This window comes from Lepidothrix coronata, unplaced genomic scaffold, assembly GCF_001604755.1.
Source record: "Lepidothrix coronata isolate B3197 unplaced genomic scaffold, Lepidothrix_coronata-1.0 Scaffold70, whole genome shotgun sequence".
NCBI classification, from domain to species: domain Eukaryota; kingdom Metazoa; phylum Chordata; class Aves; order Passeriformes; family Pipridae; genus Lepidothrix; species Lepidothrix coronata.
Window position 1 is genome coordinate 643,391 of NW_016690250.1, and position 26,643 is coordinate 670,033.

At 36.0% G+C, this 26,643-nt stretch overlaps 1 long non-coding RNA gene across 1 annotated transcript in view; it reads left to right on the forward strand.

Moving 5' to 3' along the window:
- Nucleotides 1-3,081: 3,081 nt before the first annotated feature.
- The window catches only part of LOC108499144, a 38,693-nt gene continuing 15,131 nt past the window's right edge, over nt 3,082-26,643 (forward strand). Inside the window, exons 1-2 of the long non-coding RNA XR_001875439.1 lie at nt 3,082-3,162; nt 6,429-6,509. This is a non-coding gene — a long non-coding RNA (uncharacterized LOC108499144). The remainder of the gene's footprint in view (nt 3,163-6,428; nt 6,510-26,643) is intronic.

Consider the following 26,643-nt stretch of genomic DNA (forward strand, 5'->3'; position numbering starts at 1 on the left):
AATTTGCAAGGAAGCAGCAGAGTATCTGCTGGGACAACACAGGGCCTGTCTTGCTCAGGGGACTTTTCATGATTATTTTTTTTATGTATAATTCAGATATAATTTTTAAAATTTAGACTTAATTTTATTTTCCTGTTCTATCAATATTGTTTTAGAACTCAGTGTACTCTTTATTTCCAAAATAGCTATTTGCAAACCTAAGCTCAGCTAAATAAAAAAAAAAATAATATATATATATATATTATTTACAAACAAATTCATCTGAATTAAAGTTTTGGTTGGGAACATATTAAGTCTTTGATTTGGCTTAAGCATTGTCTTCTGGTTTTAATCTATAACATTTAAAAGCATTTAAAAGTACTATTCACACTTTGCAAATCGGGTTGCAAACTAAGGCTGTCCAGAAGTTCACTGAGTTTAGGAAAAAATCCATAGATGATCAGAAGGCAAGGATAAAAAGAAAAAAATACTCATCTCTAAGGTTTTCAATAGTTCCTCATGCCAGAAAAACCTAGCATGGAAGAAATAAGAGCTAGGCTGAATTGACATGTGAATTGGAAAGGCTAGATTGCTGTTATGTTGTGGGTGGGCTCTTCGTACTTCTGAAGTTATAATGTTTTTATTTAAAATCTAAATTGGATTTCTAGGCATGTATGGTATACATCAATTTAAAATTATTGGAGTTCTTCATATTGTTAAGAGTACTTCAGTTTGAAAGAGTAAGGCTTTCCTGCAAATGCCAAGTAAATTGCTCTGCAAGTCCAGAATCTTTGATCACCTCTGAATTGTAATGCTTATGAAAGATGTTGTAGTGTTCTAATAATTTTACAGCTCTCTCTGATTCATATTCCTAGAACCCTAATCATTTCTAAATTGAAGAGCTCTCATTATTTTCAAGTTTTCTGTGCAGTATAAAACGACTTAAGATTATTCTACAGCTTTTCATTTTTTATTTTGCAAAAAATAACTCTCCCCCCCCCCTTTTTAAAGACCAGCTCTTTCCTCTGCAAGCTGGGAGACATTATGAGCTAATTCAAACATTTCATGTTTAAAATGGAAATTGAACCAAATTCTCTCCAAATAGCAATGATGATGGCTGGGGGGAAAAGGAGGAAAAAAAATCACTGCCTCAAAAGCCGAGAAAATACAAAGTAAGAGGCTGTCAGTGATCCTTGCTGGGAAAAGTGTGAAGAACAAGAAACATATTGTCACTGCTCAGATGCGGTCAAGGTGAAGTGGGGAGACTGAATGAAAGTTACAACAATGTGACAAAAGAGAGACACAGATCCATTTAGTCTTGGAAGGAAGAGAGCAGGAGGCACAGAAGGCTAGTTCACGTGTTGCTTCTAAGCTGATTTTTGCTGTCATTTTATCATACAATTTCAGAGGGAAATGATGTATGCCCTTTTGTATCTCCTGACTTTGTCTTTTAAGAATAACAGTTTCTTTCTCACTAGTGACCTTGTTCTTTTTAAACACATGGCAGTAGTATATTGTTTATAAGTCACATGGCTTTCTAAAGAAAATTCTCCTCACTATTTCTTGTTAGCAGTAGAGCCTTTTCTTGTGGTATTGGGGTTTGTTTTGTTTTGTTTTGTTTTTTCTTTTTTTCCCCCCCCCAAACACATGCACTTGATGATTTTTGTTCCCAGTGGCTCATTATGGAAGACTAAACAAGGGCAAAAAAGAAATGTTTTGGGGGACAAAGCACACCAACCTGCTGGGGACCCCTGTGACTGCACCCTACATTGCTATGCATTGTACACAAAATCACTCAGCTTACTTCCCACCTGGAAACCTGCACCTGCTCCTTCTGGTCCTGTTTGGGGAGCTAAAATGGGGTCCACATACAGCCTCTCCAAATCTAAGGGGAGAAAATTAGTCTAAAAAGCATTATGATCTAGATGGAGTAGAGTTACACTGACATACAAAAAGAGAAAGGGATTGGGGAACCCACCTGCCAATGCTCAGACACTTCAGCAGTAAGGCAGAAATTAGTGTGGAGGCAGGATGAGAAAAATTACAGATCAGAGCATAGAGGTTTTAAGTGTTTCACAATTATATTACTAAGGAAGTAGTCTGGAAACATTTGGAAAAATCTAGAGATTTCCAAAACACACGTTGAAACACAAAAAATGACATGGTCAATCTCAACTTTGGCACTTCCAGTCATTTGAGAGAAACAAAATGTAGCCTTTGTGTGTCATACCTCCCACTGAAAAAGATCTGCATTTTTTTTGTTTTACTTGTTAAGAGCTGTGACTCATCTCAGGAGATACGCTGATGAATGAAACCTCTGTGGGATTGGATGCCGTTTTACAACTCCCTGCTCCTGATACTGTTGTAATGGGGCTTGTGAGCCTTTTCTACTGCAGTCATTATCCTTAGAGCACATGTTTATGTCTATGTGCTGAAGAGTTTATACTGCCTTCAGAAGGTACAGTGGGTTTCCAGCTGGAAGGACAGAGGATGGGCTCCCTTCACACAGCTCTGCGTTTGGAGGTATAGCTTCCAGCAGAGGGGCAGAGTGATTTCACAGCATTGTGAAGCCAATATCATCAGTTTAAACCTATCTTACCTATGTGAAAATCGAGTGTAGGAAAGCTGGTCTTATTTAGGACAGCATGTTCTCCAATATTTCCAGTAAATCATTAATCTTAAATATATTTATAAATAAAACTTACAGAGCTAAAAATGTAATTTGGAAATCTGTTAAGAATAATCAGGCTCAAAAACTCCTCCTGGACTTTTTGTGACAGGTACCTGAACCTATAGGGAGAATAATTTGTTTCTTTGCTGCTGTACCAGGAAACATTTAGTGAAACTGGTATTTCCCTTGTTCCTCTCTATTTAAGGTTCCCTATTTTTCATTTCTTGCAGGTTTTTTTTCTTTATCCCTGCTCCTCATATATCTAGCTTTTTTTATTTCCGTTTTCTTTGCTTTCCCCTGAACTCATGATTCTTTTCACTTTCCCAATCTCAGTATTTCTACTGTTTTTCTATTTCTTTTGAATCCTTTCCATCTTTCCTGCATCAACTCCCTACTGCAAGCCCTTCACAAGCCTTTGTTACTTTTCTTGCAGTGGCTGACTTCTGGCTGAAATCTGGAGCTGTTACAGAAAAAAGTTGCCAGGGTTTATCTGTCTGTGGTTCAAATGCAAGGTAATTGCATTTCAACTTTCTGATTACTTGAGGTTTTTGAGAGATTTTGGTGAACAATCTTTCTGTTTGTCTACTAAGCAATGCTCAAACTACAGGGTATCTAAATAGTATTAATTTAATTTTAATACGTGCACAATCAGTAGTCAGTCAGCAATTAGTATTTCACTAATATCCAAATAAACATAATTTTCCACATCATAGAAAACTCAATCAGAAATTATATTTTATTGTATGTAGTGGTCTGTTGGAGTATATCAGATACTCAAGAGAATAAACATTATTTTTGTTAATTTGAGGATTAGTACTCCTAGCAAGTTTCAATTTACATAGGTACAAAAAAAGTAAGTTTTTGTCTAAGGGTATTTCTTATTGTTATACAGCTTGCTGCTACATAGCACCAAAAGTTTAATTAATATTTTTGGTTGATTTTTAAGGTAATCTTTATTGATGTCATTCTAACATATTCTGAATTTTGAGATATACTGTTCCAAAAGATGAGTTGATAAATAAATTGGTCTGTTAGGTGCATTGGTGCATTAGGACCAATGCAAGCTGGTGCATTAGGTCTTTCAGCTCCCAGGAATTTGTGAAAGACAATTGCACCAGACCACGTTGTTTTGGCCTGGTTACTCCAATCTGCAGTTCTTCAGATTCAAAAGCAACTGAGACACCAAATACTATTAATCATCACTGTTATGTTTAGTACTCACAGATTGAAATTTGCTGTTTTCACAAGTGCAAACCCCATTATGTGTGTTACATGTCACTGTGAGAGAAACACTTAATCCTGGTTTGCTGTCTATAGTTGTTTCAGATACATTTATAAGGAGAGGTCTTCCTATGGGATCTATAAATCACAAATTACCTTTCAGCTATACCATGTTTTAAATAATGTTAACATGTTAAAATAAAGGTCTGTGTATTGTTTGTAATACGCATGACTGCTTGCTGTGTACAGAATAATCCATATACCACCCATACTGAAACTGGTTATTGAAAATGCTGGATCAGTTTACTGGTAGCTCTAATACACTTCTGTAACGAGGGACTACTTGTAACATCAAAGCAGCGGAGACATTAGTTCTTTTCCCCTATAGCCTCTGACCTGAAAGCTTTTCTTTTTATCTTTATATAAAAGGAAAATATTCTTTTCAAAGAACCCTGGTTAGAATCTGGATATTTTCTCCATTGTAGAATAAGAGCTTGTGAAAATAATCCACAATTTTTCATCTTTGTTCAGAGTATTGGGTTTTTTTTGGACATCATGCCTCTTTGAGAGTAAAAACTCTTGCTTTCAAGTAATAGTGACTGGGAAGTGCTTTCTAAATCCTGAGGTACTTCTGTTTTCAGTAACCTCATCAGCCTGAAGAAAGGTGATGGAGCATTTCTATTTTTAAAACATATGAAAAGAGATATATTGCATAAGAGAAAGAAAATAAAGTTTGAGATACTCAAAATAATGGCTAAGATCCAAATCCAATTAATTGTGCATAGGGAGCCAACATCTGGTAAATACAAACTGTATTTTATCTTGCAGATGTTTCCACTTATTTTTTAAAAATTAAAAAAAAAATCATATAACAAGTGATTTTTCTCAAGTATGTTTGTACTTTTAAATCTGTGGATTGCATAATCTTTTCTTCTGACCTTTTATGTATCAGATTTTTTGTATAATCTAGCTTGTCTTGTTTCAGTTCAACATTGTGTTGTTTCAGTTCAACATTTTAGGATTCTTGACCTTTTGGCTTTTAGATTCTTAATTTGAGCTATCTCAGGGAGGACTTGGTCTTCAGAAACAGCTAAGTACACAATGCCAAAATTGTTTTCTGATGTGTGACCTGCACAATTACTTTTGAGTATCTGATGCCTTGTTCAGAGGAAATCACAGGGAACAGAGTGCTGAGTTAAACAAACATAGGAGAAGTAAACACAAAAAGGAAGGCTGAGCATAAATGGGCATATCATATAATAAATTGTTGGTATTTTGCTGGTTGTAAAGACATTTCAATCCTAAATTTTAGATTAACTTCCAAATAATTTCCTAAAGTCATAGGCACTGATAGTGTTACACATAGTGTACATTGCCGTACCTGTATGATCTGGAGTCCAAGGTTTCAAAATTAATCTGAAACTTCCTTTTTTACCTATAAGTGTTTGTTGCAATGACTTTTTCTTACAATCCGAAAGAGAAATGGAAGAATCATGTAATTGCCCTTTTTTTTTTTTTTTTACTTGTACTAAGATTATTTTAAAGGGCGTTGTTTAGGTTTTTCTGTTGTTTGTTTGTTATTTGTTTGTTTGATTTTTTTATGCTATTTCTATCACTAATGTGGGGTATTATTTTCCTTCATTCCACAATTTATGGCTTCTGAGATGGCATTAAGCATTATTTAGCCTATGACACTTAACTCACAGTGGTATTAAGCCAATGATTAAGTCAATGAAAGTTCACCGATTTTGTGGATGCTCTAGGGAGGCCTTCTTACAGATATGAATAGTTCCTGTGAGGTGGTTGTTTTAAAATTTAGCCTGGGCTTAAAACTGCTTTTCCACACACTTCTTAAAAATTGCTTAGCCAAAGGAAGGATGGCACAGTCCAATTCTAATGTAATGGCATAATTAAAAAGACAATAAAGGTTCTCCATATTCTCTGTAAGACTTTATATGAATAAATAAATTTCAATCTTTTCTCTGCTGGAAAAAAGATGGATTTGTTTTGCTTTTTAATAAAGGTACATAATTTCATTATATTTGTAGAAGTGTAGACTAGCAAATATTTTTAAGCATAAATATTTTTATTAAAAAAAAATTACAGAATGGCATTAGTGTAAGCTTTATAAAGTGTCCTGTTGGATTTTTTAAAAATACATTGTTTTTCTTCTTTGGTATTTGAATTAAGCAGAGAAAATTTTTTCTTGCAGAGTTAATTTTCTTAATAGAAGCACATATGTGTCCTTAAGTTATACATATTTTATCATGTGTTAGACACAGTAACAAGTATGTCTCTAAAATATTTTTCAGGAATTTTGTAAGCAGAAATGTAAGGGTTTGCGGGTTGTTTGTTTGTTTCTTTTTTTCCCACATTATAATAATTAAAAATTTAGAAAATTCAGATTGTTTTCAAAATGTAAATGTAAGTAAATTATATATTACACTTACTTAGATAGAAGAATCTGAAATCTTCTGCCAAAACCCGAATATTTTAGCTTGCATTCAACTAATATGCCAACTTATGGTTACTTACGTTTTACTCCTGTTTGCTACAGGTGAAGTGGGTGAATATCAGACAGCTCATTATAGAGACAAGCATGCTGCATTCCCAAAGTAGGATGACAGAACAAGTCATGGTATGTATTGTAATTTCAGTGCTACAATACATCTTCAAGCTCTCTGAGGTAAAATGCTTACTAAGCACTGCATTGGGGCTGTCAGATTTCTTCATGGGGTGGTAATTAAATTGAGGCAGCTCTACCGTTCATTTTGTGGAACTAAGCCAGAATTATCTATATCCTAAAAATATTCTACTGTAGACTTTTGGTTGTAGCAGGAGCACAGTTTTTTGCATATAAATTATCTTTCATGGAAAACATCCTATTTCTCAGTGCTTTTTCTTACCTCCATAGATTGCAGAAGAGGAGAGCTGTTTTGTCGCTGGAGTAGTTTAAGTCTGAGGGAAACTGGCCATCAAAGGTGATGTCTTGCTTAAGACTGCAGACACTTGGGCCAGATTCCAGTTGTGACTAATGAGGATGAAGGATTGATGGTCATTGTGGCCAAAGGTGGCAATAAAGTTTCCTGCCTGATTTACAGTATTCTCAGCCCTGCTATAATTTAGAATAGCCAGGGGCCTGCTCGGCCACAGCTGGCCATTGCCTCAGAAATAAAGCTGGATATGTGTGAGGATGCAATGTGATAAACAAAAAGGAAGCTGCTTCTTGTAATTTCTGGAGACTAGCTTCATTAACAAAATATGGGAGCTGCCATGCTGGGTCAGACCACTGTGACCAGACACACTTAATAGTATGTCTCTGCCAGAGCTCTAAAAACCAGAGCTATTCCAAAGTGACCCTGGCTCAGAAATAATGTTCATATGTAGAGCTCTAGCACTTCCAGTGTCTCCTCAATCTGTTCTTCCTGAGACAGGGAGGTGAGAATTGCAGGTGGCTTTAGTGATGTAGCCACACAATGGACATACAGAGCAGCATGAGTAGGTTCTTGTTTTCTTCTCTGCTTTCTAGTGAATCTGTCCTTTCTGAAATTTGTAAGTTACCTAAAAACCTATGGTGAGATAGGCAGCACAATTGTTACTAGTTCAATGTCAAAAGTATATGCAACTCATCTAACTGCAAATTTAATTCCAAAGGTAGTTTTTAAGATTGAAAAGGGTGAGGCTGATGTTTAAAGGAGGCTCTCATAGGATAAGTTTCCTATAATGCACAAATGAGTTTATTTTGTAATTCAACATCTTTTAGAAAATTGTTTGGTTTGAGTTTAGTTAATTTAGTCAGAGAGTGAGAACCGAAACTGGGGGCGAAATAGCATACACATGCAAAACAGTTTTCAAGTGTACAGTGTGGAGGAACTGTTAATGGATTATCTGGAAATAGATGAAATCTCCTGCAAAAGCTACAGTTTAATTTTTTTTTTATGAAATGGTGGTGAATATGAATGCATGATGAGAAAAGCTGAAAACCACTGCTGTAGGATTCAGAACATGATAAAAAATGTTCTAAGGAAGAAATAATTTCTTGAAAAAATATGGCAAAATGATCATCCTTTTCCAAACTGAAATAAATAAATAAATAAATGCACGGAGGTACTTAAATCAGTGTCCAATAAATAGCTACATTAACGAGAAAAGTATTACATTGGAAAGAAGTTAGAAGGGGTGACTTTACTTCATGGGCTTCCAACTCATGAGGGTTTGTCTACAATCAGAAGAGAGAGAAAGATATGGATTCCTATGGGGAAATTCAGAATAAGAATCCGAACTGACTTGGCTTTCACCTTGGAGCATAATTTGTCATCAAAGGATATTGTGACACAAGACAGTGTAACTGTTTCATTAAGAAGATTTCTTATACCATTCTCTGATTATGAAAAGGATTTTTATTGTTGAAAGTTGTGGTTTACCATTTTTAAAAATATATGTATGAATCTGCCTCAAATATCTTGTACATCACAAATATGACTTTTGGAGGATATATTTTTTCCTTATTAATTCATAATTTCACCTTGATTATTGGATTTTGAAACACATTATCTCTTTGCTTATTTGTAATTGTGATTTTTTTGCATGTGGTAAGCCATGCTATATGCATGTTCACAGCCTTTGATTTTACTGCTGTTTTTTTCTGGTTCCCTTGTCATATTTGCTTCCTTCTGTTTGATCTATTCTACTTAATGAACAACTGTTCTCACTTAGACCAATCTTTATTTTTGCTTGAATTTTAAATAGTATAGCATAATTGTATTAATGATGTAACACTGAAGTCCCTAGTCCTGCAAAGGCTGACTCGTGTTATTCACTTTGAACAATCTGAACAGTCCCATTGGATTTCAGGAGTTACACACACATAAAGCTTTGTGTCCTAATTGCCTTTAGTGGGTTCATTTTCAGTATCACAATGCTCCATTTTAAGGACTGTTGCTCAGATCTGAAAATGCACGTTTCACTGGAAACAATTGTAAAAAATATGTCCTCAGATGGGAATCTGGAGAACAGAATTTTAATCTGGAGTAAATTAAGCATATATCTTGAGGAATACTTCTTGACCAGCATCATTTTATGACTATCTGACAATCTATTATACTTTTGAAACATAGAAATAGCTTTACTTTTGTACTAACGTTTTCACGGTTGCAGTTCATAGCACAAAGCATGAGGCAGTAAAAGCAGTGCATTTAATTTTGTCCCCATATTCTTCTACTCAGAGGAAAGCAGCTAGAATAACAGGCAGTAATTAGCTTTCAGCCAAATTGTTTATAAATTTTAGTCTGTATACTCATTGCGCCTGTGTCAGCCTGAAGATTAAAGGCTTTTTGACTACAGAGTGACACAGCAGCTGAGCAAGCTGTGAAGGAGCTGGTGGGGTTTGTTGTATAATAACTGATCTGTGGATCGCTGGAAGAGTCTGGATTTCTGTGTCCAATCCAGACAAACAGAGGTCTACCTCCTTGCATCTGTCTATTTTAGTAGATCACCATATACCACTGGGGTCCACAATGTAGCTGACACAATTTCGGCGGTGCTGGAAACATAATATTCATTGAGATGTTGGATGCATAGACCCCAATAAAGTTAGTATTTATCCATCCTTTCTTTTGACAGCATGCCGCATCTTACTAATTAATTTGGTTGCTATTTGTACTTTTTTTTTTTAACCACTGTGGATATAATCAATGGATTTCAGGTGTTCTACAGTCAAGTTCTACAGCTGTGCATAATGTGCTCTGAAGTTATATTGAGGTTATCCTTAAAGTTTTGTTATTAGCACAAAATATTCTAATGTATTTATAAATAGAGAGCTTATAAGAAGTGAAATGTATTCTTTTCCACTGGAGGTATCCTAAACAGAGCCAAGCAACACTGAATTGACATCAGATAATTTTGCTTTCTTGACTTGGGACAAAGCTTTCTTCAGCTGTAGCAGACTGCCATCTTGGCTTTCCATCAGGTAGTATCCAGGATGCCAATCTTCAATTACCCTATATCATTGTTGTGTTACTTATTTCTTCTGGCAAACCTCTCATTTGCACCTGATTTGAAATAATTAATTTCTGTTTCTAACCGGTCTGTGAGTTCCACTAGTCTTTTCTCTACTTGGAAATGAAACTAGGTAAATTCCATTCTGGTTTATATACCACGTAAATGAATTAGGTGATGTAGACATTACCACTCTAACCTAGAACACTGGTCATCTGGAGACCTAAAAATGCCCTCAGACTGAAGAAAGGAAGGTTCTCAGCAGGTTCACTTTCTCAGTTAATATGAAAGAGGACTATTTGATATTTGGATTTAATGGGGTTTTTTCTCTATTTCTCAAAGACATCTTCTGAAGGATCCTGAGTTGAGAGAGGGAGAGGAAGAGAAACAAAATTATAGTTCATGTACTTTATTTGTATCTGGAGTGTTGGTAAGAAGGAAAGATGGGCAGATTCAATGGGTACAATTTTTTTTTTGAAAATTCCATCCTTCCACATTAATTTTCAAAATATTAGTGACTTTGGATAATGTTTCAAAGAACTGGCTTTGCACAAATATTGTCAATGCAAGTGATGAGCTCAGTGGTTAAACAGACATAAAAATGTTTTGAGGGGTAAAGGACATACTATGATGGGTGTCGTGGCAGAAGATTCTTTGCTTATATCACAAACTTGACTTCATAAGAACAGAAGTTATACTTTTGTGTCTTTTAAACCAAAGAGGTAGCAAGGCATGCAGATGATAGTAGTCCCAAGTTTTAATATCCTATTTGAATCATTGCCAGTGTTGGATTGTGTGATTCATTTAGCTTCCCTGTGCCTCTTCTGTTATTTGCACATTAAGGATGATCTAGAAAGATGATTAGAAATACTGTAGGCACCATTGCACTTTAAAATTTCGTTACATGAAATCAAAGGATATTTTGTCCTAATAGTTACTTCTCAGGCAGAAATCAATTAGTCTGATAGCTTTACTCTTCTCCAAAATGGAATTGTATTGGGCTGGTTTGATGTCATCTTATAATTGCACTGTATGGTTCTTTGACTCTTATCTCTCCCTCAGTCTGTGGATTTGAAACCATCAGGAAGATGTCACATTGGTATGAGTATTCTTCAGTGATAAGAACAGTAATTGTTGTAGGGAGACTTCTTAATCTTGGGTCACTCAAATCCCTTTTAAAGACAGCAGGTGCTCTCCAGAACAAGCACTAACAAGAAGAGATTATAAGGTAACCTGTTGTTCTTTATATCTCAGCATCTCTTGACAAAGCTTACCATCAGCCACTGTGTTCAGAAGGCAGTCAGTACAGGAAAAAGATCAAACATTACTCAGGAAGAAACTAATGTTTTCAGTTCTAAAGAGTGGATTCATTTTAATGGCTGAATACTGAGAACTGTTTCAGGGAAATTTATATTTAGATAAGATAATTATGTGAGTAAATTATAAAAGCAAGAAATAAATTAGCAGGGGCTAAAAAATGGAGCTGCAGATAATCATGATATAATGCAACCAGAAAGAAATTCTGCTTCATCAGAAATCAAAATCCAAAACTGCATCTAGCTAGATTTGCATAATGTTGAAATTCCTTTGCCAGCCGTGGTAAATATGGTGAAAGCAAGTTAGTCATTTGTATTGTCAAGCTCTAGCACTTCTAACAATATGACTTCATACATATATGATTGTGCTCTGGGCTGCTTAACATTTACAGGGTGATTCCTGAAACTGAACATGGTCAGGGTTTAACAGGGCTCTTCAAAGTATGGTCACAGTGGGACAAAACTGTTATTTTCAATTATGGATCCAAATACCAACTTAATTTTTCAAAAATAAGATTTTATTATCTAATTCTGCCTATTTCCATCAAGACTGATGCAAAATTATTTGAGTAAAGCACGTCTATGGCAATCTTTGTGAGGTCAGGATTTAAGCATACCATAAATCATTGCATTCGGATGATAAAGCCCACTTTATAAAACCAGTTCAAAGAAAGGTTTTTTTAAAGGTATTTAGATCCAGAGGTATACTTAACACTTTCTAAGAACACACTAATCTCAGTGAGTGTTAGGGACTTAACCCTTCTTCACTCTGCTTTGAAAAAAAAATCAGCTAGGCACCTATGTCTGCCTCTGAGTTCCTCAAATGCTTTTTAAGAAATCTGGCTTTTGATAACTCAAATTCCCTTGACTTTCAGTAAGGCTTTTCATCCTGAATTCTAGATCCTCATAGGTTTTGAGGGTCTAACTCTCTTAAATTAAAATACAAGTTAAAGGCCCAGGTACTTTTGAAAATCTGCACCTTGGTGCTCAAGTCGCTTCTGAAACAGAATGTTAGACTGCTAATCCCCTCAGGTGGTTGAGAAATATTTTCCTATCACCTCTGAGAAACTGTTCTGGAGGAATTTACTTTGTTAACCACTTACTTTGTCCTGAAGTTTGTGTAAAAAGTTTGTGTAATATTTATTATGGAGGATATTTATTTTTTCCCCCGAAAGAATGATAAAACTATTTTATAAAATGAAAAATTATGACAAAAGTATATATTTATGATTTCAGCAGGCAAATGTGTTTTTTAATGGAATTTAAATAAATGGAATTTTTATGATGAAAAAAAGCAACAGTAAAAGCAGTGATTATGTTTTTCATAGTTCATTTGCCTCCCTTGCCCTGAAGATCTTGTGCAGAAGGAAAATGAGATCCCTGGTGAAGCCTACAATGTCATTGACTCTGAAGAAGGACTCAGAGACCCATTGGTGTTTAATGACCCTTATTAGCCTCCACAAAATAAACTGGTATGATCTACTAAAAGAGACATATGGTTCTTTGGAATTATAAAGAAACACTGTTTTCTTCATGGGTAAACATTGTAGTCATGCATTTCTAAATACTGCCTGGTTTTAGATGACTGCTTTTAAAATGGCACTCCAAATTTGGTGAGGAATTGCATTCATTTTTCATCAGTACTTGACCAACACTAGTGGTATTTTTCCAATACAGCAATCATGCAATTTTAATGCTCTTATATTCTGCACTATCATATAAAACTGAACAAAACACAACAGGTAAGAGCTGAACTATACAACAAAGAGCAACTGGACTGTTTTATAGAGCACTTTATATAATGCAATTACATAGTGTTATAGGTAAGTGTTAGAATATTAGGATATTTCTGTATTAATTTCTTCCTTAAAGCAGAACATGTATTTTATTGCAGTTAAACATGAGACAGTGGCAACTGAATGAAAGGAAGGGAAGAGACGGGAAGGGATTCAGCTAGGACAACATAGAAAACAAATAGGAAATATTTTATTGCAGACATATCACAGAATTAACTATATAGGGTCAAAAGCTGTTGCATGAGTAGACTTTGGTTGCAGGCAGCAATAAAGTGCTGAATATATCTAAAACACTCAGTAGATACACCAGTGTAGACACATTTTGGTGGGCAAGGTTGTACTTTGTGCTTCTCTCTCTGATGTGTGTCCCCAGAATGAAAATATCTCTATGACAGACACACTACTGACATCTTTCACTGGTTCTAGAGCTGCTGTACCCATGGTAAAACAAGAAAAGCTACCTTAGTTTCAGTTTCTCTAAAGGGTATTCTCAATTCCTAAACTTGAACCATCCAGAGAAGGAAATACATTGAGCTGTTGAATTTTTTCCTTGATCAGACTTTTTAGTCACTATCTTTTCACAAGCATTTGTAGAAACAGTATGATTGGTTCTGCTATCTTATAATTTTTTCCTACTTTAGTATACTTCTCAATGCTTCTTACAAGAGATGGAATTGAATCTGGCTTTTTTTTTTAATTTTGTGAAAAGTGACAATTTATGTAAACCAAGATTCCTCTTGAAAATCAATTCAGCAGCTTGAAGTAATGTACTTGTCATATGGGAATATTAATATGAAAGAAAAATGACATGGATATATAAGAAATTAAACTAACTGCCTGTATAGAGATATCAAAAAGCACAATGGTGTATACTCGGAAATATTTTTTGCAAGATCCTACCCCTCTACAGTCATCAGAGATGCAAATGTTCAAAATTATTTTTACCTAATATTATCCCAATGATTTAGAAAAACTCTAATATAGGTAGACTGATACATTGCACGTACTGTATGTCATAGCCCTTATATTGCTGGGTAGAATCCTCTGACAGAAATTCTTGGTCCAGCTCAGATTTTACAGTATTGTGGGAGGAATGGAAAATGTGAATTTGCCTCTCTCACTGTGAGTGTGGGAGGGAGAAAAATGTCTAATGAGAATAGTCAGAAATTCAGACTTCTCTATGATGGGGCAAGGCAGAGATGATACCCTGTAAAGGAGCCAAGTCATTTATTCTTCCCGGTAAGGCAAAAGTAAAGCAAGAGAAGCTGTGATACTCTGAGTCCCAGTAAGATCTCTTTACCCTATTCTGCTAATGTAAAGGGCTTTAGGATGGATTTGCACTAACTTTTGAGCTCTTTTGCCGTATTAGAGAGTTTAAACTTGACATTTCCAGTCAGAATTCATTCTCTTGTCTGCTCCCCAGTAGTATGATTGCCTTCTCTTGAACTATCAAAGAGTTGTGTTTCAACAGCCCATCAGGTCTGGTAACCAAACTTGAGTGTTGTTTGTCTAAAATATTCAGGAGGAATCAATTGACGACCTTGCATCTTTTCTGAATTGTTACTCATTAAATGTTAGTGTTGAGAACCATAACAAAACTCTCTGTTTTGACTGGTGAAGGCCAGGGGAAATTGTAGAAGCATTTATGAGACACTACTGCAATTTTCCTTTAAGAAATCTAGTATCAGTTTGTTTTACTTTTTGTTGCATTAGTAATGAGGTCACTAAATGAATATGAAAAAAGCTGTATGTAAAACAAAATCAATTAAGAGTTATCCAAAGAATGTAAATATATTTGACACTGCAGTCTTGTTTGGAAGAAACTCAAATTTGAATTAGAGATCTATTTTTTCATTGTGTATGCCCTCCACAGACATAAAAAATGCGAGTAAAACAGATGGCATAATGATTTTGGTAGCTTGACAGACTTACCCTACTGTTTCATTTCTCTCTGTGTTGACTTTGTCCCTTACATTCAAAAGATGGATAAATGTATTAACGTGTAGTTTACCACATGGGTCAGGGGATCTTTCTCATTTGACCTTGAAAACAAATGTTCTGTCTGCTCTGCATGGATAATTCATAAGATTTAGTGGCTCATCTCTGTATGTTTAGCATTCAGAAATGTTGCTTCCCCAAATGTATCACTGTCTTCTGCACCAGTTAGGTAGTGCACTGTGGCTGAAAGCTGGTTGTGCATTTATGGGGCTGGACTTGTGTCACACTGTGACTTTTGATTCTTTAGCATGAAGGCACAGTATGATCCTAACATCATGAAACTCTCCCATTTTCATGAGTTGATGGCCATACTGTTTGTACGTTCTTTGGACAGGATCAAATCATGTCAGTTGAAGAAAAATGCTTTAGACAAAAAAAAATATTTAATGGATGAGCAAGTCATCCTTACGGAATTTTTCACTAACCAATGAAATAATATATATGTGTATACGTGTTTGTGTAGAATCACAGCTATGAGAAAATAAAGGGCAAAAATAATAACATAGCCTTGAATTGCTAACTTAAAAGTCTGCGTTAGCTGAATTGCTACACAATGATATCCAGTAAGCAACAGTACTTCAGTATATATAGGATAGAAAGAAAGTGAGAGACTAGAAAATACAAGAATAAGGTCAGTTTTCTAGGTGAGGCAACTAGAAGATGTAACAACTTTGGTGAATATTGTACAGTTTTTTGTGGGTAAACTTTGAAGTTATTTCTGCTCAACTTCATATCTTCATGAGCTACAGAATTCATGCTAGCTACAGGGTTAATACAATAAAAAACTGACCCTGTTTCAGAGAGCTTGCAGTTAAGAGTAAGATAATCGAACATTTGAATACTATCAGGATACACCCCTCCACATCAGGAGGCAGTGAGACAGTATTGATCTGCTGGGTAAGCAGCAATCACATCTCATCAGTAGCTTAGTCATTATTGAGTCTCTAGTCATAATAGTAAAATAAAGATTTAATATGGGACTATGTCTGGGCATATACTCACAAAAACTAAACAAGTTGTTCAACTCCACTTTGCAGAACTATCTCTTCTGCAATATTTGTAAAGGTAAATGGATGGGAACACTCATAGTATTTTTTTCTCAGACCAAATGAAATACAGAGGCATTTTAAGGACATTTCATATTCTTGAAAGCATAGCTATACAAAGAAAGCCCTCCAATTGGCACAAGATATCACTTCCATTAAATTAGGCAGTTACAATAACCTTTTGTTATTATATCTTTTTGTCCTATCCCTTGTTCAAGTCCAAGCATTGGTGCTATACATGGTGAGCCTCCAAAGCTGACCCAAATTAAAAATAACACGGTAGGAAAGAAGCATAGGATTTTAGCTCCATAAGTTCTCCATTCAGTCCCTCGTGCCACTACAGGCATGTTTGTGCCACCAAGAGGAAAAGATGGAGGAGATTTAAAAATGAAACCTATCACCTCTTAGGAGAAGCACTAACTTTTTCTAGCTGAAGGTGTGCCTAAAATTGTGGTAGTAGAAAAGCTGTTCCCAGAAATAAGACAAATAATGATAACAGTGTATTGTACCCAATGAAGGATGGCGTTGATCTAGAGCTTATTGAATATTTGCCATTTCCATGAAGTCGTTGGCATACTAGCACCAGTAGTTGATCAGATATTTTTAGGAGATCCTAAAGAATTTAATGCTTTTTGTTATAAAGCGTCTGTGCCTGTTTAAAGATATGCTGAATACTGTGCATAATTATGTTCATAAGAGAACAATAGTAGGGCAGCAGCTGAGATTCAATTAATTTTGTGGATAGATAACAATTTTTAGTTGACAGCAAAGTTAAGAAAGATGTGCTTGTCTTGAAAAATCTGAGTCCACGAACGTAGTTTTTTCCTTGTACTGGTGGTGAAAAGTAGGGAACATTCTGCCCCACCCAGGCCCAGAGGCCTAAAAGAGCAGCATTCCCAGTGTCCATGGGCAGCATGAACGAACTGGCTGTGTTCTTAGCGGTTGCTGTTACTGCTGAAGAGAAACTTTTGTCTGAACCTTTTCTCTCTCTTTCTGGTACCTGTGCTGATACTGCTTCAAACAGCAGTTTGTGTCTGTACTCTGCAATTTAGGCACAACTTTAAGAGTTCTTTGTGCCTTAGAGTGGAATGTCCCTATTATGCTTAGTCCCCAAAGGTATGTCCATTGAGGGCAAAAGAGATTTCACCTGTGAGACCTCCTGCCTTTTGCTGGTGAATCAAAGTCAACCACCTCCTGCATCTGAGTCCACAGGGAAGGTACACTGGCATCCCTGGTGTTCTGTCAGTGTGCAGGTACCAGCATCCAACAAATGCGTCCCAAACACAGCCAGACCATAGGGGCTGCAGAGGTCTTCTAAGCTGAATTTGAGAGTACATTTTGTTTCACATGTATATGCTTGGAGAATAGCGCATACAAAGTCTTCTTGAACAGCGTGGCCAAGAAAGGTTTGTCCACTGTTCCTCACCATGCCCTTTCCAAAGTATGAATCTGAACCAAAGGTGTATTACTTTTGGCAAATAATTTCTCCCACTTTTCCCTTTCTCTTCCCCATCCTCTCCCAGCTGACACAGAGTGACTACAGGGGGCAATACAACCTCACCGTAAACATACAGCCTCTGTACATTGGTTACATGCCACATTAATAGATGGAAACATTCAAGTCTCGGTTTTTACTTCTTGCTCTTGAATAATTTGTATCATGATAAAGGTAAACTATATTGGTGCTTGGCATTGATAAAATGGAGGATTTTAACTTCAGATGAGCTTTTACTGGTCAGATATTTTTTGTTGGTAAGTTAAAGTTAATAAGTAGTGATTTTATTCCATACTACTAATTCAAATTAAAATCTAAAAAAAACCAAGACATAAAACCAAAACTAAAATAATCTTGAAATTCATTTGACATTGATCTAAGCAGAACTGCTCCATGTCTGTATCTATCTCATATTCATGTAATTCAATCTATATGTCTGTCAATATTTCTGATGCAGTTTAATTTCTTCAGATCAGCTTCTTTCTCACTTAATGCAGACTTCCAGAAGTTAGTCCAATTTACAGTGCTTAAATGATACTCTTATATTTTCCAATATTTTTGTGAAAAAAAACATTTATGAATTAAAAATCCTCTTTGAAAAGGTAACTGTCATAGCAACAAAAATATACATATATTGAACTGGTTGCATTTTTCCTACATTGATGGAAGGGTACTTCACAGTAAGCAAGCAAAGAAAGATAGCAAAGATATTTTTCAGCTCTCCTTGTTCAGCGGTGTAAAATTATGTACCTTAAGTTTCCTTCCTCAACCTTCCTGCTTTCTGTGAAGGAATAGTTAGAAGATGCAGACATGAACTTCTGTTGACATGATTAGAAAAGCTGTTGTTACAGACTATTTTCTATTATTTTAATTTCGTATCATTATAATTTTTGACAGTTACTGTTTACAAGAGTTTCCCTGAAGCAAAAATGATTTAATGTTCAACACACACATTAAAATGTGTTCTATTTTCATATGTTAAAGCTGATAGAATTATAATTTAAGCAGAAATCCGTGCTTAACAGTGCAGCACATAGAATCTCTGAACACAGATGAAACTGGAACTTCTATTTGAAGGGAAAACAAAGGCAGCAGTAATCTACCTTAATAATTATAGTTAGATATTTTTGTAATGAAATTCAAACCCAGTTGAAGGTAATGCGGTGTGGGTTTTGTTGTAGAAACAAGGCATAGTTTGAAACCTGGGCTTTCGTAGTTGGTGGCTTTATATTGGCTCATAAACCAACCCATAATTTTCAGTTCAAGTTCCTTTTCAATCTTCTCATCCATTCAAATTCAGACTGGACTGCTAAGGACAGTGAGTCTCGAATTCTAGAGGAAAGTCCACTGACTTCACTGAATGCCGAAAATTCTGAGTTTCTAATCCTCTAATGTGAGCACTTCAGGTTTACTGAATAGCTTACTGACCTTTACTTAGCCATGTACACATTTCAGTGGGAATTTTCAATGTTTTTTCACTAAAAATCGTGTTCAACAATATTTCCTGATCATTAAGACCTGTGTACCTAAAGCATAGACAGAGAACATCTTCTACAAGACCAGAATACAAATCCATACCTTTTCACAACCTCTTTCTTTCTGTCATTTGTCAGACACATGTGAAAGCCAGTTTTAATAAATCCTGGTATTGGATATTGCTGGTGAATTTGACCAGTTGCTTATGTATTGGTGGTGTTAGGATTTGATCCTTCCTTTCCACCCTTTGTCTAAGAAGAATGCTCAAAGCAGAGCTAGAAAATAATCTATTGAGGTTGATGTTCCATGTCTATCCACAAAACTAAAACTCCAAAATCCCCAAAAGCTGCAAAATTGATTTTATGACTTTGAAGCAAGAAGTGAATAGTTGCTCGTTTGAGTACTTGGAGAGGCAAAATAACTAAAAAGAATAAAAAATGTCAAATTAAAACCATAGTTACCTACTCACCATGGGAAGAGTTCAATAGCTATACAGAATCTCACCTTGTTCTTTCTTATAGATGGCAGCTGATGTAGTTATTGTGCTAAATATGTTAGAGGCAGAGCAGAACTATCAAAAATTGTAGTCTTTTACAAGGGAAGTGCTGATTGATTTGATAAACTCATGTAAAAATAGAAAATAATTTAATGTAGATAGCAGAACACACACCAGAATAAAGTACGAAATAGAGGAGACACAAGATGTGTTATAGACCAGTGATGTTTGGAAATTTTCTCATATGGTGTGGGTTGTTAAAACAAGACCAAAAAAGGACCATGGGAATTAAAACCATTGAACTTAGCCTTGCTTCTGGGGAAACTAACTGAGGATAGAATAGTTCAGCATATGAATATATATAACCTAATATGGTCAAACCTGCACGATGTTGGTAAAGGGAAAGCATGCTTCTCTAACCTGCTGAAGTGCTTTGGGAAAGTTAATAAAATAGTAGATAAAGGTGACCTGGTGAACATAATTTAGTTTGATTTTCAAAAAATTCCTGATACGGTCCTTCATAAAAGACTATTAAGGGAAAAATATAACTATGAGGTAAGGGGCAACATCTCACAGTGGATTAAAAATTGAATAAATGATGGAGAAAAACTTGCACTGAAAGTCTTCTCCTATGAATGTAAAGAGGTTAATAGTAGGATGATCTAAAGGTTCACATTGGGGCCAGTGTTACTTAATATTATATTTAATGATTTGGAAATTGTATCTGCTAAAACTGGCATTACATATTGGCTAGTCAAGTCGATAGGACTGTGAGACTAGGAGAGATTGGTTAGATTGACAACACGTACTTTTTAACTTCTGTAAGTGTAAATTTTGGTCCTCATTTTATGGGTTATTTTCAGTTTCAGCATCATTATGTTCTAGTGAGAATAATTTGTCTGCTTTCTCAGATATCACTGCAGCAGCCATGTGAAATTATTTGCTCTCTCTAAGTATAGGAGTAGACAGGGTTACATGACAATGAGGAATTCCCATCTGTCAGGTCACTGGACCTTTTCCTCAGGGTAACCGGGCTCCTTGGTCAGAACAAGAGCTGTGTTTATCATAAAAGATAAAAATCCTCCTTCATAAATACTTAAGAGGAAGTCCTATTCTTGTTACATCTTGCTGGAGTGTCTGTGTTTTTGAGGTACTTTAATTATGGCACTGACGCTGCTGCCTACTGTCATTTGCAGCCAGAGTTGTAACCCACCGCTGGTGTCCTTTAGTAGTTGTTACCTGTTACTTCCCAGCACTCTTAATTCTGTTCCTCTTCATGAAATGTCTATAGGAACGACATTCAATTCTGCATCTCTTTCTGGTATGGACACCCCTGTTGGCTGTCACTTACTATTAAGGAGGATCAGGAACCTTTGCCTGATCAGGTTCATTCATAAATGACTGAGCTAATAGATTCTGGGAGCTGGGGTTTGAGTTTGGTTGGGGTTTTAGCATTTACTTTATTTTTTTTCTCCATTGTCCTTTCTACACCGCATTGAATTTTGAATTTCTAAGATTATTTAAAGCACTACCCACTGAAGGACTAAAGTAGCATGTGATGAGACTATGACCTTATATGAAGCATATTATACATAAGATGCTCAGTTCATGGCATGCTGCAGATGTCACGTCCATTCTGTGGAAACTGAAGTCCATTCTTTTTTTTTTAATAGTTAAAGAGTGACAGCTAAAAGATGATATCTCCTTCAAAGCTGAAATGGGTTCATCTAGGTTTAGTGTAAGCACAACGAAGAGCTCTGTTGTTGCCTTCTATGATTCCTCTTAAAAACATCTATTTTACCATTTTTATTGAGGTAAAAAGGCAATCTTTGTAAGATGCAACATTTTGGACTATGAGTAAACATAGTAAGGGAAAAAGATTATTTCTTGGCAAGAGAAACATGTAGAAATTACAACAATAAAAATGGCATTTATTTTGATCAATAACTCATGCCTTTAATTTTTTTCTTGAAAAATATTAATAGAGTTCTTTAAATAAAAAGAACTAATGCATTTTTTCTCTTTTGTTGTTGAAGCCCTGTTTGTATTTACATCCAGTCATTTAATGCCCATTAAAGAAGTAATGCTATGTTAATGTAAGGGAAAAAATCAATGCTACTCAGATCAGTAGCTGTGGGGAAACAGTGCAGCAGCTGGTTTGCAAACAGCAAGCCCACATAGATCAATGAAATTACAAGCTAAATCTGCTGATGCTCACAAACTGCTTCAGCATTGTGATGTCTAACCTTTCTCAAGTTCAAGATCTCTGGCAAGCCAGCAATAGCTAAATAAAAAAAAAAAAAGGGGAAAAAAAAAGGCAAGCACAAAAGAAACAAAGAAAGAACATAATGGGCTGGTGGAGAATTTTAGCATGATATATAATATTCCACTTTTGAAGTTATCAGTATAACTGCACGTTTGTAACAGATATAAAAGCCACTGTAATCTCCCAGTGAGCAAAGCCGCAATCTACACACTCTGGAGATTTTCTTCCTTAAGAATGTTCAAATCTGTCACATATTACCTTGAACTGTAACACTGGAGGGCTAGAGAACACTTCAGTAATGTGGTTGTTAATGTGAATTCTAGAAAATAATTTATCAATGAGCAACAGTACAGCTTCTGCTATGTGCAACATCTTTTATTTTATGGCATATTTGCAGCCTTTAAAATGGTTTGAATTTTGTTAACTTGTAAATTAAACATGCAGAATATTTGACTTGTTGAATATAAAATTCATTTGCATATTTTATGCTATTTGTATCGTAAGGGAAGGAGCCCATTTTACCCCAAGGAAAACAACACTGGGCTTTATCAGTATCATGTGAATAACATGACTTTCAAATGATTATTTTCAGGGCAGTCCTCACCCTATTTGTGCCACTTTTTAAAACAGCAGTATTTTTCAGGCATTAATCAGCAAGAAGATAGGGAGAACCAGTTCTCTGAAGATTGATATAAAATGGAAAATATTTTAAAAAGGGAAATGCATTCATTTCAAAAGCAGAATAAAAGACATCTTGAGCTTCCTTCAAATATTGACATATATTTTGTGGGGGACAAAATGTGTACTTTGAAAATATACAATACTTATTGTCTCCTGATGTCCTATTGCTTTATATATATTAATTAAATGTCACAGTTTGATTCTGTTCTATTGTATCTGTTTTGCAGGTTGTGAATAAGAAAATATTGAGAGGTCTTCCAGCCAGGCAGTAGCAGAACAGAAAAACTGAAGTCCAGTCCTTTTTATTTGTCTTCTGTTATTATAGGCTTGCATTATTTTACAAACCAAGCACATTCAAGAATCAAATCAACAGTGGGGTGAACTGTGATTGTTTCTTGTATTGTCAATTGTTTCTCCTAAAATGACCATTTTGGAATTTGACTTAAAAGTTGCTTTTCTTCCCAAACTTTCTCAGATACCTAATAATGAAAAAAATGAAGGAATGTTTTCGTTTCGAAATGCTACACTTCTTTTTCTCTTTTGCTTCTAGACCTTCCCAGATACAGCCAGTTTCCTACCATTACTGATCCTTATGTCAATTTGTTACTTTATGGTGCTGCTCAGCAGTGCTGATGGCCAGATGTTTCATGCTTGTTGTGTAGGGAAGACTGATTGTGCAATAGCCATGACAGTTGCTAACAAGGTAAAAGCTGACTGTATGCACTAACACTGCTGGTCGTGTGTGGACACTGATGGAAATCTCTCCCACTCTACATATTGGCTAGAAATGAGAGATGCCCAGCAGAGGCTAGGGGTTTCTGCTTCCAAGCCTGATCCAAGATTCATAATGGTTGTGAGGAAACACCAGCATTTCCTTGTAGGGCCATAGGTCAACAGCACCTACGTATACTCACATTCAGGATAGGACTTCTGAGAGCTTTGTCTTCAGGTTTTATTCAGGTCTCTCTCTTTATTTGGACCTTATTGAGAAAACTCTTTTGAAAATACTGAAACTGCTGTGGCTAAAGAGAAGGGTCCTGTTGATAACTTTCCCCAAAAGTCTTTTTCTTTTTAAAAGCAAAATATGAATTTGTGATGAAGATTTTTGTGGTCATTAAAAGTAAATGAACAACCTTCTTTAAGGAAAACTGTTCCCATGAAGAATTTGAGAAGAAACAAGTATGGGAAGAAAAGAAGTTCACCCAGTCTCTGTGCCTACTCACAGGAAATGCGAGCCACCTCACAAGAAATACTAGGCATTATTTTGTCTCTTTCCGGGCATTATAGTTTGACAATCAAAGTATAAACCTTGCACATCATAAAGAAGTGCATTATTGTAGTGGAGAAACAAAAAGGCTGATTGCGGGGAGTGCAATTGCATTGTTCAGACTTTTTTATTATTACAAAAATATCACCATGCCCGGATATCACCATTCCTCTTGACTGAAATAAGCATCTGCTTTTGAGGGAGAGAAAGCTGATGAGCTGCAGGCTTCCCTGTTGCTAAATTCATCTAACAACCCACTCCCAATATTTTCTGCTTTAAAGACCAATAGGAACTTTATAGATTGGTTGGATGCTCTTCTTTTCAATCTAGTCCAGATCCTGCAACTTTTCCGTTGGTCTGAAAAGCTGGATGCAGTTTGGTTACTACTCAGCATCAGTTCTGAACATTATTCAGTTACACTGTGACACCGGCCATGGGGTTACATGTGATTTTGCAGAAATTTGTGACTGTGGATCTGCCCAATTATCCTGAATGTAAAGGACCTCTGGGGTTTCTAGTTTGGCCTTATACCTTCATCTGCACAATGTGGTGAGGGTTCGTCTCTACAAGGATAGAAACAAAAATCCTGAAATAAGCATTCTGAAGTACCTCCAAACATTAAATCTGGTTTCAGGCCAAACCTGAATTTTGAGGCTCATGTTTCTATCTTGCTTGTCATTTCTGACGGTGATCAAAATGAAAAGTGAGATCTGTGTCAAAATTTACTTTAAAAAAGAAAAATAATCTCCTTTGACAAATAGGAATATGGTTGGGCAATTTTTTTCTCTGGTCTCTGTAATCTTCAGCAATGTGTATGAGCTGAATTGAATCTAGATGAATAAATGCTATGACAAAAGCTATACTTTCACTATATCAGAACATTGCTGGAAAGTACAAGCAGAAACCATGAAAAATGGTGTTTTGATGAGACAACTAGGCCTCTAACCTCGAAAAGCATATACCCTAGGTGCTCATTTGGAAAGAACAAAATATTTCACACATACAACTTCAATGGAATTATGTGTTGAGGTATTAATCATGCTTGTGTAGGCACTACAAGATTTTATTTTAGTCAAATATCAGTTTTGCTAATTGACCTAAATGCACCCAAAATGGCATCATTCAACATACAAGCACGGCTGCACTGTCTTTTATAGCCTAAGGATCATTTTGTACTGAACCCTAGAGAACATGTTTCTGCCCTTGTGTATGCTACATGTGTGAAGCTTCTGAAGGAAGGGGGCAGACACTGAGAGTGATGACATTTGTCTTCCCAAGTCACTGTGGAGCATGATGGAGCCCTGCTTTCCTGAGAATGATTCAACACCTACAGGCCCACGGGAAGTGGTGAATGAATTCTCTGTTTCATTTTGCTTGTGTGCACGGCTTTTTCTTTACCCATTAAACTGTTTTTAGCTCAACATAAGAGCTTTCTCACTTTTACTCTTCCAATTCTCTCCCCCTCCCTGCTGCAGGGGGAGCGAGTTAGTGACTGCGTGGGGCTTAGTTGACAAATGCAGTTAAAACACACCTTCCTTTCCAGAGCAGGATTTTCCACTTACAAAGACCTGGGTTTCCATTTTGTCTCTTTGTCAGTATTCTGCACTGAAAGTCATTGGTTTCTGCTCTTCTACTGGCTCAGCAATTCTGATTCCATAGTGAATGGGAAAAGCATTATAGAAAGGGCCAAAATTATACTTCCCATCAGGAACAAAGTTTTGTTGTGCAGCAAGGCTAACTTGAAGTGAGATACATTCAGATATAAATAAACAGGGATATAAAACCATTGCCTATACAATTTTGACAACTGAAAAATAGCGTAAGAGATGTGATGAGTTAAATATGTGTTGTATATTTATAATACTAGGGCTCATTTCTCTGTGTCTGTCACTGTCTGTCTTGCTGTGCACATACTGTATCCCTGAAACTGGAAACTGAAACTTGATATGTTTCATGGGCTGTCTTTGGCATTTATTTTCAGCATTCCCATGCTTAGCAATCCAAACCAACATTCTGATAATGAAGTTCATGTTAGAAGGAAGTATTGGACTTTTATCCAATACCTTCTAATTTGTGTGCAAGACTAGCACTGCTTACTTTATGGTTATTGTAGCAGCTAGATCTGCAGTGTTTGGTGGCCTTGTCAGCATTTCTATTAAAAATCTCAGTATTTTAGCCATTTAGTTCTTTCATTGCAGGTACCTCAAAAATACAAAACAATATGGGAAAATGGAAACAAGTAAGTTTATAAGGATTTCTTTTGCAAAGCTTGGTCCTGAAAGCAGTTTAATTGTTCTTCAGCCTACCAGTTCATGTGTGGTTGATGCATTTTATTCTGTTAACAAAGGCAGTTACTTTCTGGCAAAAATAGCTACTCTAGACTGGAGGGCTTGGGTGGCTCAGCTATGACAATCTCACTGACAACATTGCTAAGATGTCCGTGCCCAACTGATGGTGAACAGACCTGGATCTGTTTGGATGCCAAATCTGTCCAGCTTTCTTAATTTCATACATGTGAAAGCTGGCCTTAATACCCAACTTAGTGAAGGGCATCCCTGAGCATCTGCTTCCTCTATTAAATCTTCAGCATTGTTTTTCTTCCCTAACTTTGCTTTAACCTTCAAAAATGTTGATAGACTCCCATCCCTAACCCAACAGATAGAACAGATTCACCTTTATTTTACCCTCAGCACTAACTCCTCTTTCTCATGGAGGATTTCATGGAATTTTTTCAACGTTGCCATTATTTCTGCTCAAGGTACATTACGAGCTGCTGCCATGCTGCTGGCATGTTATTTGGGCTGCAGGACAGTAAAGGCTTTCATGTGGGGCAGCTGGCCAAGTCAGAGCTCCAGGCAAGAAGCCAAGGCTATCTTCTTTCTACTGTTACCACTTTCTTTCCTCTGTGGTACAAGATGTCTCTTTTCCTCTCAAACTG